Raw genomic sequence first — 12,595 nt, forward strand, 5'->3', positions numbered from 1 at the left:
TAAACACATGCGAGAAGTCCCTCTAACCCAATAGGATGCCAGGATGATGATCGGTCTTAGCCAATAGCAGAGCATCTATAAGTATGTTGCGTTCAGGAAACTCGGAGCTGCAGTTTGCGGACCATACTGTATTTTATTTTTTTTACCTTTCGTATCTTAAAATTCCTTCCGTAACAATAGGCAATACTTTCCTGTTGAGACGTTTCGTAACTTGAAAATTTCGTATGAAGAGACATTCGTAAGTAGAGGAACCACTGTATTCAGTTGGTAATTATTTTCAGGTTAACATTGGATCCACTTGAATTCACGTTGAACACACAAGAGACGTTTTGATGCCTTGTTATCTGCTTTCGTTTGAGTTCTCTATTTTATTGCAGCTCCACGGTGACCTTGTACTCGGGAGCAGCCGGATTCATTCAGCACCGCGTTGCCTCTTGTCCCCTTTATTTCCCAGTTAATCTCGACGCCTCTCAGCAGGGCGGCCTCGCTTGTGTCCAAGGTGAAGTTTTCCTGAATCTGTCCCATTTCGTCTCCATGTAAATGAATATCCTCCTTCACCAGTGAGCAGCGCAGTTATTTAACCTGCCGCTCTCGAGGGCATGATGACTTTTTACAGTTGCCACATAAGAGGCATCGTGGTACGTTGGAGTTACGTTCAGTCGCTGTTTGATTTGGACCTGGTGAGTTTCACCACGCAAATTCAGAACGCATAACACCAAACATGTCATGCAAGGACGTTTTATGGCATTAAAACTAAGACAAGTGCCGATCATGCCGGAAACCTCGGTTGTGTGCTTTAAATGTCAGTGATCGCTAGATGGCGACAACGTTCTGATCATTAGACCCACTTGCTGTCAGGTCCAGGTTTTCCTCCGACCCTATAAACGCCGTTTCGAAAGGCGCACAAGACCCAGAAGGCGCATTCGGGAACCGACGTACTTTTTTTCTTCATCTTATTTTATCACAATAAGCCAAGAAGTGTGATTCATCCAAATATTGACTGCAATCGTGAATTTGCGAGAGCAGCGTGACGAAGGGCCCAAGTAAAAATAATACCGCTCTGATGGGCAATTAAGAAGGCTCCCATGACAGGTGCTACGGCTGAGATTCATGAAATTTTGAATCATCACGAACTTGACACAACATAGAAGCTCATCAAGAATAGTCGTGTACATAAAAGCATAGCCATATAAACACACAGACTCTTGAAATATCAATATGTACCACTTTTTAAAACCAATCTCTGCAACTGTTTACATTTTCAAACGATCACTTCTACGACATTCTTAGGAAATCACTACGTCTCATAAATTATTTTTTTCAAACTGGCCCATGGGTGGCTCACGTGGTCCTTGGGGGCTACTTGGTTAGTTCCAGTGGGCATCATTGTGAAGGCACCTGTGCTTCTGTTCTGAGCTGCATCACTCATCTTGAAGTCTCATTGCAAAAGAATAATTAAACAACAACTTATAGAAATCAACTTTGCGTAGGTCTTAAACAAGACTTTGGCAAGTCTGCACACATCTGGCAGCACACGCGCAGAACAAGCAGAGATTTTGTGTGAAGGAGGGGGTGGTATAAAAAAGTGGGCTAGTGGAGCTCACCACTTCCTGCACTCTAACTTTGGAACCCACCGAGGAAGAGAGAGACGAGGATTCAAACTTAGAGAGAAAAGCAGAGATTCCCACTCAAGACCACATCAAACCGACTCTATTGTCTGCATGAAACACAATGCAACGTTTATTCCTCTAAATACATACCTGTATGTGTCTTGTCTGAGATGAATGAGTCACGTTTTTTTAAACTATTGCTGTTCATACCACAGACGATATTAAATTAATCTCACCACCCACAGAGTGTGAGTTTGTTTATTTTCGAGATGAAAGTAAAAACAATTTAATATGAAAATCTAGGCAATAGCCAACATTTATGTAGAACCCCCCCCCCCCCCCCCAGAACTTTTCAGGATACAAAAAAAAATCAGCTCTTAAATTTGTTCATCTATTCACATTACATCGTCAAAGACAGCAAGCCATTTTTAACACTTTACATTGATCAACAGTTGTTCAAAATCACAGACACACACATTTGGTGACTGATCAATATTGATTTGTGGAAAAATGTAACATTTTGCAAATTGTGACATAAGAGGTTATGGCCCGATACCAGGAAATTACACAAACTCCGCATAGGAATAATGGAGCCTTGATTTGAACCCCCCAACCAGAACTGTGAGGTGGATGCTCTAATCAGCTTTTCTGACTGGTGAACACGAGAAGATGGACTACGCATGTAGCAGGGCCGGAGCTGCAGGGTGGCCAGAAGTGGCCACGCCTTTGGCCACCCCCATACCTTGGGAAAATTTGGGATATCTGTGAACCTATTTCTTTGATCACTTGATACTCCGCCACATTTTTAAATGATTATTTACGTCACATTTAAAGCGTAAATATACAATTCAGCTGAATGCAAACTCTAAAATCTGTTTGAATTAAAAAAACATTTCATTCTTATAGTCAACATCAATCAAAATCATTACTTTCACACCATAGCAAGCAAGCAACCAGGCTGAGAAATATAATTGCTTATCCCACCATCCACAGCCAATGGGTCGAGTCTTGTCAAAAGTGCATCCAACACTCAAATACCACTAATATATTGATACTGGCACACAAGTCACTGCGTGAACATGAAACTAATATTTTTTTTGCGGTTTAGTTGGTAAAGTGTTGTTTATTAAAACAGTAACAGTAGATACCAAAGTTTAGCAACATAAAGGAGCTGCTTGTCCTCTAACTGGCTGACACTTCACATTCGACTTCTAATGTTCATTCAATTTCATCCAGAACCTTGTAAAATCTGATAACATTGATTTTTTTAAGGTCATTTTGCTCAACATCCACCTGATGCTACAATCCCTCCCACCTGTCTTCTTCCCCCGCCGGCTCATCGGGCCTGTTGGTCGGCCCGCCTCCCTCTTACTTCCGCCTGCCCCAGGGTCCTGCCCACTACCGCCGGCGATCTCCTCTCCCACGACACCGAAGCCAATCGGCGCTTGGCGGGGCGTTAAGTAGGCCAAGCCGCTTCCTGGTTCTCGGAAGGCGGAGCAGGAGACGTTGGAGTGGGCCAGAGGAGGCAGTGTCGCCGGCGAGGGGGTGGGGGCTTTGACCGGTGATGTGGACGCGACACCGTGTGACCAAGTTGTGAGCTGAAGCGAAGGCTGTGGACCTCGCGGGTGGATTATATTAATTTATTGAAGAATTTAAAAAACAAACAAACAAGCAAACCAAAAAAACAACACGAGGAAGAAGTTGGCATTTCGGGTCGACACGAACCAGGAAGTGAGCGGTGGGAGGCGACGAGTCACCGGACAGGTGACACACAGGTGCGTGCAAACATTTCGACTCCAACACCTTCCTTGTGTTTGAATTCATTTATTTGTAGAGGCGTTCGTATATTGAACATACAGCACGTATATGTCCGCGCCCGTTTCACCTCCTCCTCCTCCTCCTTTAGTTTCAGAGCAGGGTCACGGGAGGACTCGCCAGCGACGTCACGGGTACATTTACTATTCCACGGTAGTGGCCTTGTGCTCCGTTGCGTGATAGTTTGGAGCATAAATTTATCAACCAGGTGAGAAGTAGAGGGAGAGCCAGAGAAAGAAAAAGAGCGAGAGGAGGGGTCGCGGAGTCCATTTGTGTGCTTGCTAATTATAGAAGACGTGGGCTGATATCCAAAACCTAACCCGCTCCACGCACGTCACCTGCCTGCCGTGCACACGCATGCAGGGGGGGGGGGGGCAGGGGGGATTTAGCCACACTGCTCGTTAGTGCGTGGTCTCACCACCATCATCCTCATCACCATCCTCTTCATAACAAGGGCGCACCCTGTGTTTTGTGTACTGGCGCATGCTTGAAGGGGTGGGGAGGCCTGACATGCCAGTGGGCTTGTGTGTGTGTGTGTGTCTGTGTGTTCACAGAGGTAGATGAGGCTGGCTCGCCCCTCTGACAGACCGGCCCAACAAGCTCAACTGGCTTAGGTTTGGTTTCCCCTGCAATGGGCACACTCAAACGACTTGTGTGGTTCAGTCGAGAGACGCCCATGCAGGTGCGATACCACCTCACTTGACTTCCTCATGTCAGCTTAGGTCAAAATATTAGAAGTGGCTCTCTGGTGCGATGCAGCGCAGTTGCACACTGCTGTCAAGTGCAAATCATAACAAACTGAAGACTATAAGGCAAGGCTCACCAACTAGTGGCATCCGAACATCCCGATTTAAATCAACGTATTTGCTCGACATTTTGTTTGTTTGGAGCAAGGCTTCGTCCACCTTTTCAGCTCGAAGTAACATTGCTCCTTCCCAGGAGCGGAACTCATCCTGGCCGTCGACATGCAGTACAATCTCAATCTTTCGTATTTCTGGAGCTTGAATGCTGATTTTCGAAAGAGTGCAGAAGCCCCTTGGAAGTCGGCCTTTCTTTTTACTGTGTGTGATCACCATGGCCGCCGCTGCCGCTGCCATGGCGGGAGGTGCAAGGTCCATCCGTCACGCCCATCCAACAGCAATCGGATGCCAATGGCCGCCCGGGATAATTGGACATCTGCTTCATCTCTACCTTCCGCTGTCCTGGCGCGACCTCTATGCTTGCCTGCTTCCTTCCATGACAACGCTTCATCAACATCATCGTCATCATCATATGTGGAGTCAGAATCGGCTTGCACTTTTCGGCAGTGCGGCCTCCCAATCTCCTACTGTAGCCGAATGCGATTACAAATGGGCTAAATATAAAAACGCAGCTTCGAAAGGCTTGCGTTGACCCAACTGATAATATCTGTAATGATGTTACAGGATGTGGCTGGCTTTAAAAAAATTATTTTTTTTTAAACTAGACCCAAACACGCATCACTTCTCCAATCCTTACATGACAAATGTGAGTTGTATCATGTGAGAGTGAGTGCACTATTGTACTCACTCAGCACATCCTTTATTTGAGGTCACGTCCTTTTTAGGCTCCTCAGACTCCCCTTTTGTGGGACTTAAAAGAGATCAAGGTCATCATGGAAAATTCTCAAAGTGAATTTTATTTCTTCTCTCAGGTTGGAAGACAGCAGCTGAGACCACCAAAGGGAGGGAGACGGAAAAGGAGCCATTCTCGCCGCTGTTTATGGACTGCAGGTAGGAATCATGCTCTTGTCAAGATTAAAGGCAGCTCATGATTATTATTAATGTCATTAATATTCATGTTGGGTGCGACATCCTCACAAAATGTCTTGTAATGTGAGGCTTGTTTGCAGTCAGCCCACAGCAAGTGGACTGACTTTTAGAGAAATGCTCTTTTAGTGTGTCCTGAAAAGAAAGATGATAAAGAGCAGCGTGTCTAACTTTGTGTATAGGTGAGCAAATGCTGATGTTAACTGTACACTCGGTAAATTAAAAAAAATATATTGGAAAAAAAAGGAAATGACTGTGTTGATGTTTGATGATTGCAACGTGTTTTGGGAATTTTTCATTATTTTGAAATTTTTTATTTATTAATCAGTACCAGCCATTCTCAGCTCCTGCCTTATCTTACTACAAGAAAAAAAAATACATAAAGAAGTACCTGGGATTGATTGCCTGGATTCTTAAAAAAATAAAAAAAACATCCTTGGCAATGAATTAATATTGCTTAGTTATTCAAGTGTGAATTGAATTATTCAATATAATGTAAAATTATTTTTATAATTGTAGTTGTAGTTATACTGATGAATTTTAATTAACAGCTAATCCTCTACGAAATTCCTATTCTGGATCACGATCTGGCACCAGGGCGTTTTATGACTTGAGATGTTTTGCGGTCGAAGCTAAGATGTTACTCGAGTTGACATTTTGATGTCATTCATATTTTTTCAGTCTTGACTCCAACCAGGAGTTGGCTCACTCACACCGCACCTGTCCTCGTTTGCACTGGCCCCGCCCTCCCCCGACATGTTCATCCAATCACATTTACCGTCAGGACCTCACACTCAGTTGGAACTTGTAAAAGCAATTCATGTCAGACATTTCGTATTTGCACACATTCAAACTGTGTAAGTAGCTCCCTCCTCTTTTTATCACCTTTATTTGGTTCTATTTTGTTGTTCAGTTTTCAATTTCATTAGTCTTGGGACTTCCTGGGCTGACCTGGGACCTCAGGTATTGTAATTCATGACATCATACTATGTGGAAATGTGTGTTGGTCCTACAATTAGAAAAAAAAAAAAACATTGATTCCTTGAAAACTCAACTTTAAAAATATGCTACAATAACCGCAATAACCCCCCCCCCCCCCAATCAAATAAGATTAAACCGTGGCCACCCATCTTGTTAGGGGTTGCTGAGCAGCAAATTTCACGCTTGGGATGAGCTGTGAAAAATCTTTCTTGGCCTTCTCTGTAGTTATGCTGGCCACACACAAATGCAGCCATTAAAGTGACGTGGCAATGCCATGCCAAGTAGGCGGGGCTTCTGTCATACGGGCAGGGCTGCCTGGAAAAAAAAAAAAAACACCACGTCGGGCCTGCGGAGATGGACAAAGTGGTGGAGCGCTTGAATATTTCATAGGCAGCCTGGAAGTTAACTCCTGTGTGGTTTGAGCGCAGCCCACGCTCTCTGCTTTTAAAAGACGCTCCAGGAATTGAGCCAAAAACTACACTTGCACTTTTATGAGTACGGTATGCTCAAGTTCAATGATCCCCGAGGTTTGATTGGCAGTTTAAAAAGCTTCACATTTAGCTAATACGGTATGTGACGTTGTCATATTGCAAACAAGCATACAGCAGACAAAGGCGGACGTGTTTTCTTCAGTCGTCAGGGGAAACGGGCACCCAACCCAGCAGTGACGGACTGAGAGTTTCGTCAGCATTTGACCCGCTTAGTGACGATTGAACTGACAGACGAAAACGCGTTTCCATCATTGCTTAGTCTGTTTTTTTTTTTTTTTTGGAAGTTGCTCGTCGTTCGTCAGTCAAACGGATGTCCGTCAGTGATGGACTGACTGAATGGCCATGTCTCTCTTTGACATAAATGGTCAGTGTGAAAAAGCTCAAAATTATAAGAGCCAAAAGGAGCACAGCGCCATCTACGGTAGCGGAGGCCAACACGTTTCGGCCAATATTTTGATGAAATCAATTGAAGGAATCCGTGAATTGTTTCAGCATTATTTGTTCATGGGAAAGGAGAATCTCTGACAGTTCTGAAGTCTTGCTGCCTCGTAAATGTTAAACTAAGCAGATGAATGCGTCTTGCCGGATTTGTGCCAAAGTGTGGCTGAAGCTCAACCTCGCGTGGATGATTTAAGATGTCCTTTATTTGTCCCATGTCCTGTTCTTTAGACAACAAACTCCATTTTGCTTCACTTGTTTCAAAATGTGATCGATTGATAATCGTTTCCCAAATAACAACCGAGTGAGGCGCGCGAAAGCATCTCGCTGAGTAAAAGCGTGTGCGAGTGTGTGTACTTGCTTCATGGTGTAAGAAAGCATGTGATCCTGGCTCTGCTAGCGTGTGACTGGTGACTACCATGTGTCTGTGGCGTGGTGAAAGGTGGTTTCGAATGGAGGGCTTCCAGCAACACTGTGTATGCACGAACTCCCATTTCTCATCCTTTCGACTTTCTCATCATGATGTTGCGTCTTGAGCTCTTTGGCCGCAATCATTTCAATTGGTGGAAAAGTTTTCCCTCATCTTTTCGACTCATTCATTCCTGCTAAGTAAGCAAAGTCCGACGGATGATGCATTCTCAACAGGTGCTAGTTGTGTGTGTGTGTGTGGTCAGTCCACTGTGCTACAGTTGAGTCTTGCCCCCACTCGACATGTGTCAATAGAGGAAGTTGTGCGTGTGCCATTTCCTCATTTTTAGTCACGGGGCGCCGCGACAGCCTCGGAGGTCCCTCCCGCGCTCCCGAGCGCGGCGCACTCCTGTGACTCCTCCGCGGCTTGTGATTCAACTCTTCGAGTAAGACAGACTGACGCTTCTGAGCCGGCGCTTATCATAATGGCGTTAGCTTCAGGGAAAGTGAGAAGACAGAAACACCCAGGCGTAATGAGCAAGACACCCCCACATTTGAAAGTGACCCCCCCCACCCCCCACTTGAGGTCACATGTGTGGAAGGGGAACTCCACCAAGCCGCATTTGGTCCTCTTTCGGAGGAAGAAAACCCCCCATTAAGTGCCTCCGTTCATTGTGCTGATAAGGGGGTGAGAAATATCGGCATTACAATGAACGACACGGCCTTACTGTACAATGTTAGCGTGCTTCCTTCAAATATTTCTATTGTTGTTGTCCAAGATCACACTTAATGGGCATTTGGACATTTCAGCATGACGTGAAATATGAATATTCACCTTCATGCAGTGTCGGCAACATCCCGCCGACTGGTGAAAACTCGTTATCGTGATACGTTGCGTTGGCTCACTTCATTTGCGCGTGACTAGCTGCAAAGTGTCACAACCGGGAATGGACATTGTCATCGTTGAATGGATGTTTGTTGAATGGGTTCATGAAATCTTTCAACGCCAGCCATTTTCGAAGAAGAGAGCCTCTTGCGTGAAAGCCAATTTAGAGCATTCTGACTGATCTTTTCAAGGCTCACGGGAAATTGTTTTTTGTAAACACAGAAGCTCATCACATGCAAAAAGTTCGTTTTTCAGTCATCCACAGTAAAACATCCAAAACACCTATTTTGGAGCCTCTGAAAATGCAGAAAAGAAGCGTTTTGTGAAAAAGATATATTTCATACCCAACTGTGACTTTGATGCTAAGAGTGTTTGCTTGAGTGACGCCTCGTCAGGACTATCTGGAATCTTCTATTAGGTACCAACAACAACACTAATGAAAATGTGCTTTTGATGGCAAAATAATGAATTTACAATGAATCACCAATGTAAGTACCGGTAACACTCTTACGTTGGTGATTCATTGTATCATACTTGCATCTCAAATATCCTTTCCCCATTGAAATGGATGGAAATTCCATTAATGTGTTCCAAATACAAAGTAAACACGTTTGTAATGAAAAATATCATGATAGGTGTTTTTTTTAAAATAAAATATAAAGCTAACAGTCATTACATAAACACAAAAATAATTTTAAAAATATAAATGCTGTACAGGTACTGTAGGCTCAGTGCCTCTTGGCTGTTCAGTACAGCACCCATTTTAGTCGTTCTTTGCATAGATAAAGAAAATATTCCTGTGAGTGTTGCTACCTTATGCCAAAGAGGATTTATGTGTCTTACTCCGCTGTTACTGTTGCTTCACGGGTAACAACACCGCTACATAGTGTAGATGCTGATTGTTAGCTCGTGTGCCAATTAGTCAGCCGTACGGTAAGTTCCTCCTTTACGGACGCGATATTCACGGATTGACAGGAAGCGCCTGCTCTTTACCGAGCCCGCTATCAGTGTCTCGTCAGGAAGGTGTGACGTCACACTTCGTGTGCTCCGATCGACTCTCTGCTGACTTGGCGTAGCGCTCGCTTTTTCAGGTATCGCTCCATCGCGGCTACCGCTCGACCACCTTGAGCGAATGCAGGAAAAGGAAACTGATCGCGATCACTTAGCTTTGCAGCGTTTGTTTTTGTATGCGCACGCGTGCGTGTGTGTGCGTGCGTTTGCGACATGTTCTTGTTAAATTAGTCAGTTGACTTGTAAGGATGACAGCAGCAGTTGTTGAGACCCTCCCAGTGATGTGGCAACTTGTTGTAACATCTCACGGCCACGTTGGCTTGAAAATGTCTTTTTCGGTTCACTCCGTCACGCCCTTTAGTTGTAGACGTTGATAACTGCGATGATAAATCCAGGCGGCATCGGATTATCAGCAAGCACTTGGGCTTCGCAAAAGGAGGGTCATGCTTCCAGTCCTGCGGCGGATCATTGTCAAACAGCAAAATGCTAATGTGCCCCTGAGCAAGGCATCCTCCCACTGCGCTCTCTTGTGTGTTGTTTGCGCAGCACAAACATACAGCGGAATATGCATTGAATTTCCTCTTCGGGGATTAATCTGCATATTCAGTCCAAATTGCATTTGAATGTGTGTCTATGGAAATGCATCGGAATACTTACTGTTGCATTTTGCAACTTGTGTCTACACTTTTGAGGAATCTACTTTCGTATGGCAGTGTTGAACATGTCGCGAGTACTGTGGACAGATTCGCCGCGCGAAACGAGGCATATTCTCACTCTAGCAACTAGTCGACTAAGTTTTTGCTGTCAATGTATTGTTGTACGCTGACAACCCTCTGCCACGTTTTATTTTTTCGGCGTCACATGCTGTTTAGGTTGTTTGATCACACATTATTCTTATTTTTTATATATATTCAAATGAACGAAAGTCAGCATTTTCTTTGGGCTTAAATGCCTGTTTAAATATACTGAAATAAATGTTTTTATTAGTCTTTATTTTCTCAGTGGAACCTCGAGAGTTGACCGCCATTAAAAAAAACACAATCATTTAGTGCTGTATTAAAGTTTATTTTCATATTAATCGATAAATCGCCGAATCGAATAAAATAAACACCTTTATATTCACCTCCCTTTATTCAAAAAGGGGACATATTTTGAAATTGACAGTGCAGAAAATGCATATTCACAAATTGATTCTGATCCAGTTCCTGGTGTTGTCCGCAACATCCATAAAAAAGTCAGCAAAAATTGTCAATCATTGTTTTCCAAAGTAAAAGCAGATGTTTGCAAATGTCTCATTTTCATGGGACTACATGGGAGAATATTTACTGTTGAGAGGCTAAAACTCGGAGGATGTGAACAAATTTAAGTCTCAAACCGATGACTCCGTTCTCGGAATAGTTGTCGATTAGTTTTCATAATTGAGTAGTTGTCCATTAATCACCTAATTGTCGCCTCAAGCCACACTTTTGAGATGCTCATATTGCTCATGCTGTAGCGAGCCACCAGATCCTTTCCGATGTCACGGTTGGTTAGTGATCGTCAGTCTTTGTCCTTTTTGCAATCACGAGTACCCTTCTGTCCTGGCATCACCCAAATAATGACAAGCAAAACTAGTCAATTCCCAAGCTCAAGTCCTACACGATTTGCTAACCTCATGCATGGAGATTGGTAGTGCCATTTTTTTTTTTCAGAAAACCTTTTGTTGGGTTCCAAGGTTGTCAAATATCGCACATCGCTGCAAATCATGAATAGAATTCATTTATGCACCGCAGTCATGCCGAGTTAAACAGGATGCCGTTTGGGTTGGGACTCATCAAATCAAAACCACACATAGAGAAATCCAGTTTTTGTCGAACACGTTAACTGACGTCACATGTCGAATTGGATTCGCCCACACATCCTCGAACGCTCTCTCTCTCTCGCTCTCTCAATCTCTCACTCTCACTCACTCTCAATTTTGCCCAAAATGCGCTTGGTTGGAGCCGCAGAAAGCGATGGCGACGTTGCTAATGTTGATGCACTTCCGCCGCGACATGCGCAAGAAATTTTGCGTGGCGGCGGCGGCGTGTTCGCCCGCCTCTCTGTCGGTGGCGGTTGCTCTCCCTTCTCCATTTGCGTCGGCCCTCTTCTCTCTTTTGGCCCTGAAACGCAACTCTTTGCTGAGCGCTCTTGTTTCACGTCTCCTCCCTGACACAGATTGTCGGAGGCCCCTTCCGACGAGATTTTCCTGTTTTAACCTTGTCTTCTCTCTCCGCATTATCTCCCCGAGCATCTCGACGCCCACCCCTCCCGTCTCCTCCCCCGTTAAACGCACTTTTCTTGTGTGATTTCTAAGAACGTGTTCATGCAGCCCCTCCTACATGTCGTTCGAAATCACAGACGCTTCCTTTTTCCAACCCGTCTTCCTGCGCTTTCTTCTTTTTTTTGTGTGCGTCTTTTTATTGTGGCAAGTGTGGCAGAAATCACACATACACACACCAAGTCGTGCTCTCAAGTGATATCCAATGCAAGAGCTGTAAGATGATTTATTTAACCGTTATTTCTTCAGTTCAGATCCTCAGCTGCAATGCCGACCTGGCAGACGACAGAGTGCAGCAACGCGAATTGAAAGCAAATATAAATATCAAAGCTGCACGATTATGGCCGATCCCGATAATTTGGATCTATTGTAGTCATGAATAGTAATCAGTTATTCATCATGTTAGACAAAATGTTTTTGTTTTTGTTTTAAAAAAAACTCATTCAGTGCCGGCTATTTTCATTCCTTTTTTTAACCCTACCATGTGTGTGTGTGTTTTTTTTTAAAATACATAAAGATGTACCTGGGATGTAATGCCTGGATTTTTAAAAAGCATGAAGAAAAACGTGTTTGGCGTTGAATGAGATAATTCCTGCTTTTCAACAGGCAATTTGTGCCAAGTGAACCTTCCAAACCAAGATGTTGCCATTTTAGGATACATGTTAAATAATATATAATAATAATAATACATTTTATTTATAAGCGCCTTTCAAGACACCCAAGGACACTTTACAATAACAAAAAACACAAAACAATACAGGTTGAGCAAATAGTTGAAAACGCAAAATTTATTTCCCCACGGCTAACAGAATAAATAAGCTACAGTGCTACCCCTACTTAGGAACGTCTCATCATACGAAATTTTCAAG

At 43.8% G+C, this 12,595-nt stretch overlaps 1 protein-coding gene across 1 annotated transcript in view; it reads left to right on the top strand.

Annotated features, from left to right (window-relative positions):
• Nucleotides 1–3,108: 3,108 nt before the first annotated feature.
• zbtb7b (zinc finger and BTB domain containing 7B) overlaps nt 3,109–12,595 on the top strand; it is a 30,370-nt gene continuing 20,883 nt past the window's right edge. The window contains exons 1-2 of the mRNA XM_086113617.1: nt 3,109–3,385; nt 5,098–5,176. The gene's annotated coding sequence lies outside the window, so the exon portion shown is untranslated. The remainder of the gene's footprint in view (nt 3,386–5,097; nt 5,177–12,595) is intronic.

This window comes from Hippocampus guttulatus, chromosome 6 (assembly GCF_054856545.1).
Source record: "Hippocampus guttulatus isolate MCC_2025c chromosome 6, RoL_Hgut_1.0, whole genome shotgun sequence".
Taxonomy (NCBI): domain Eukaryota; kingdom Metazoa; phylum Chordata; class Actinopteri; order Syngnathiformes; family Syngnathidae; genus Hippocampus; species Hippocampus guttulatus.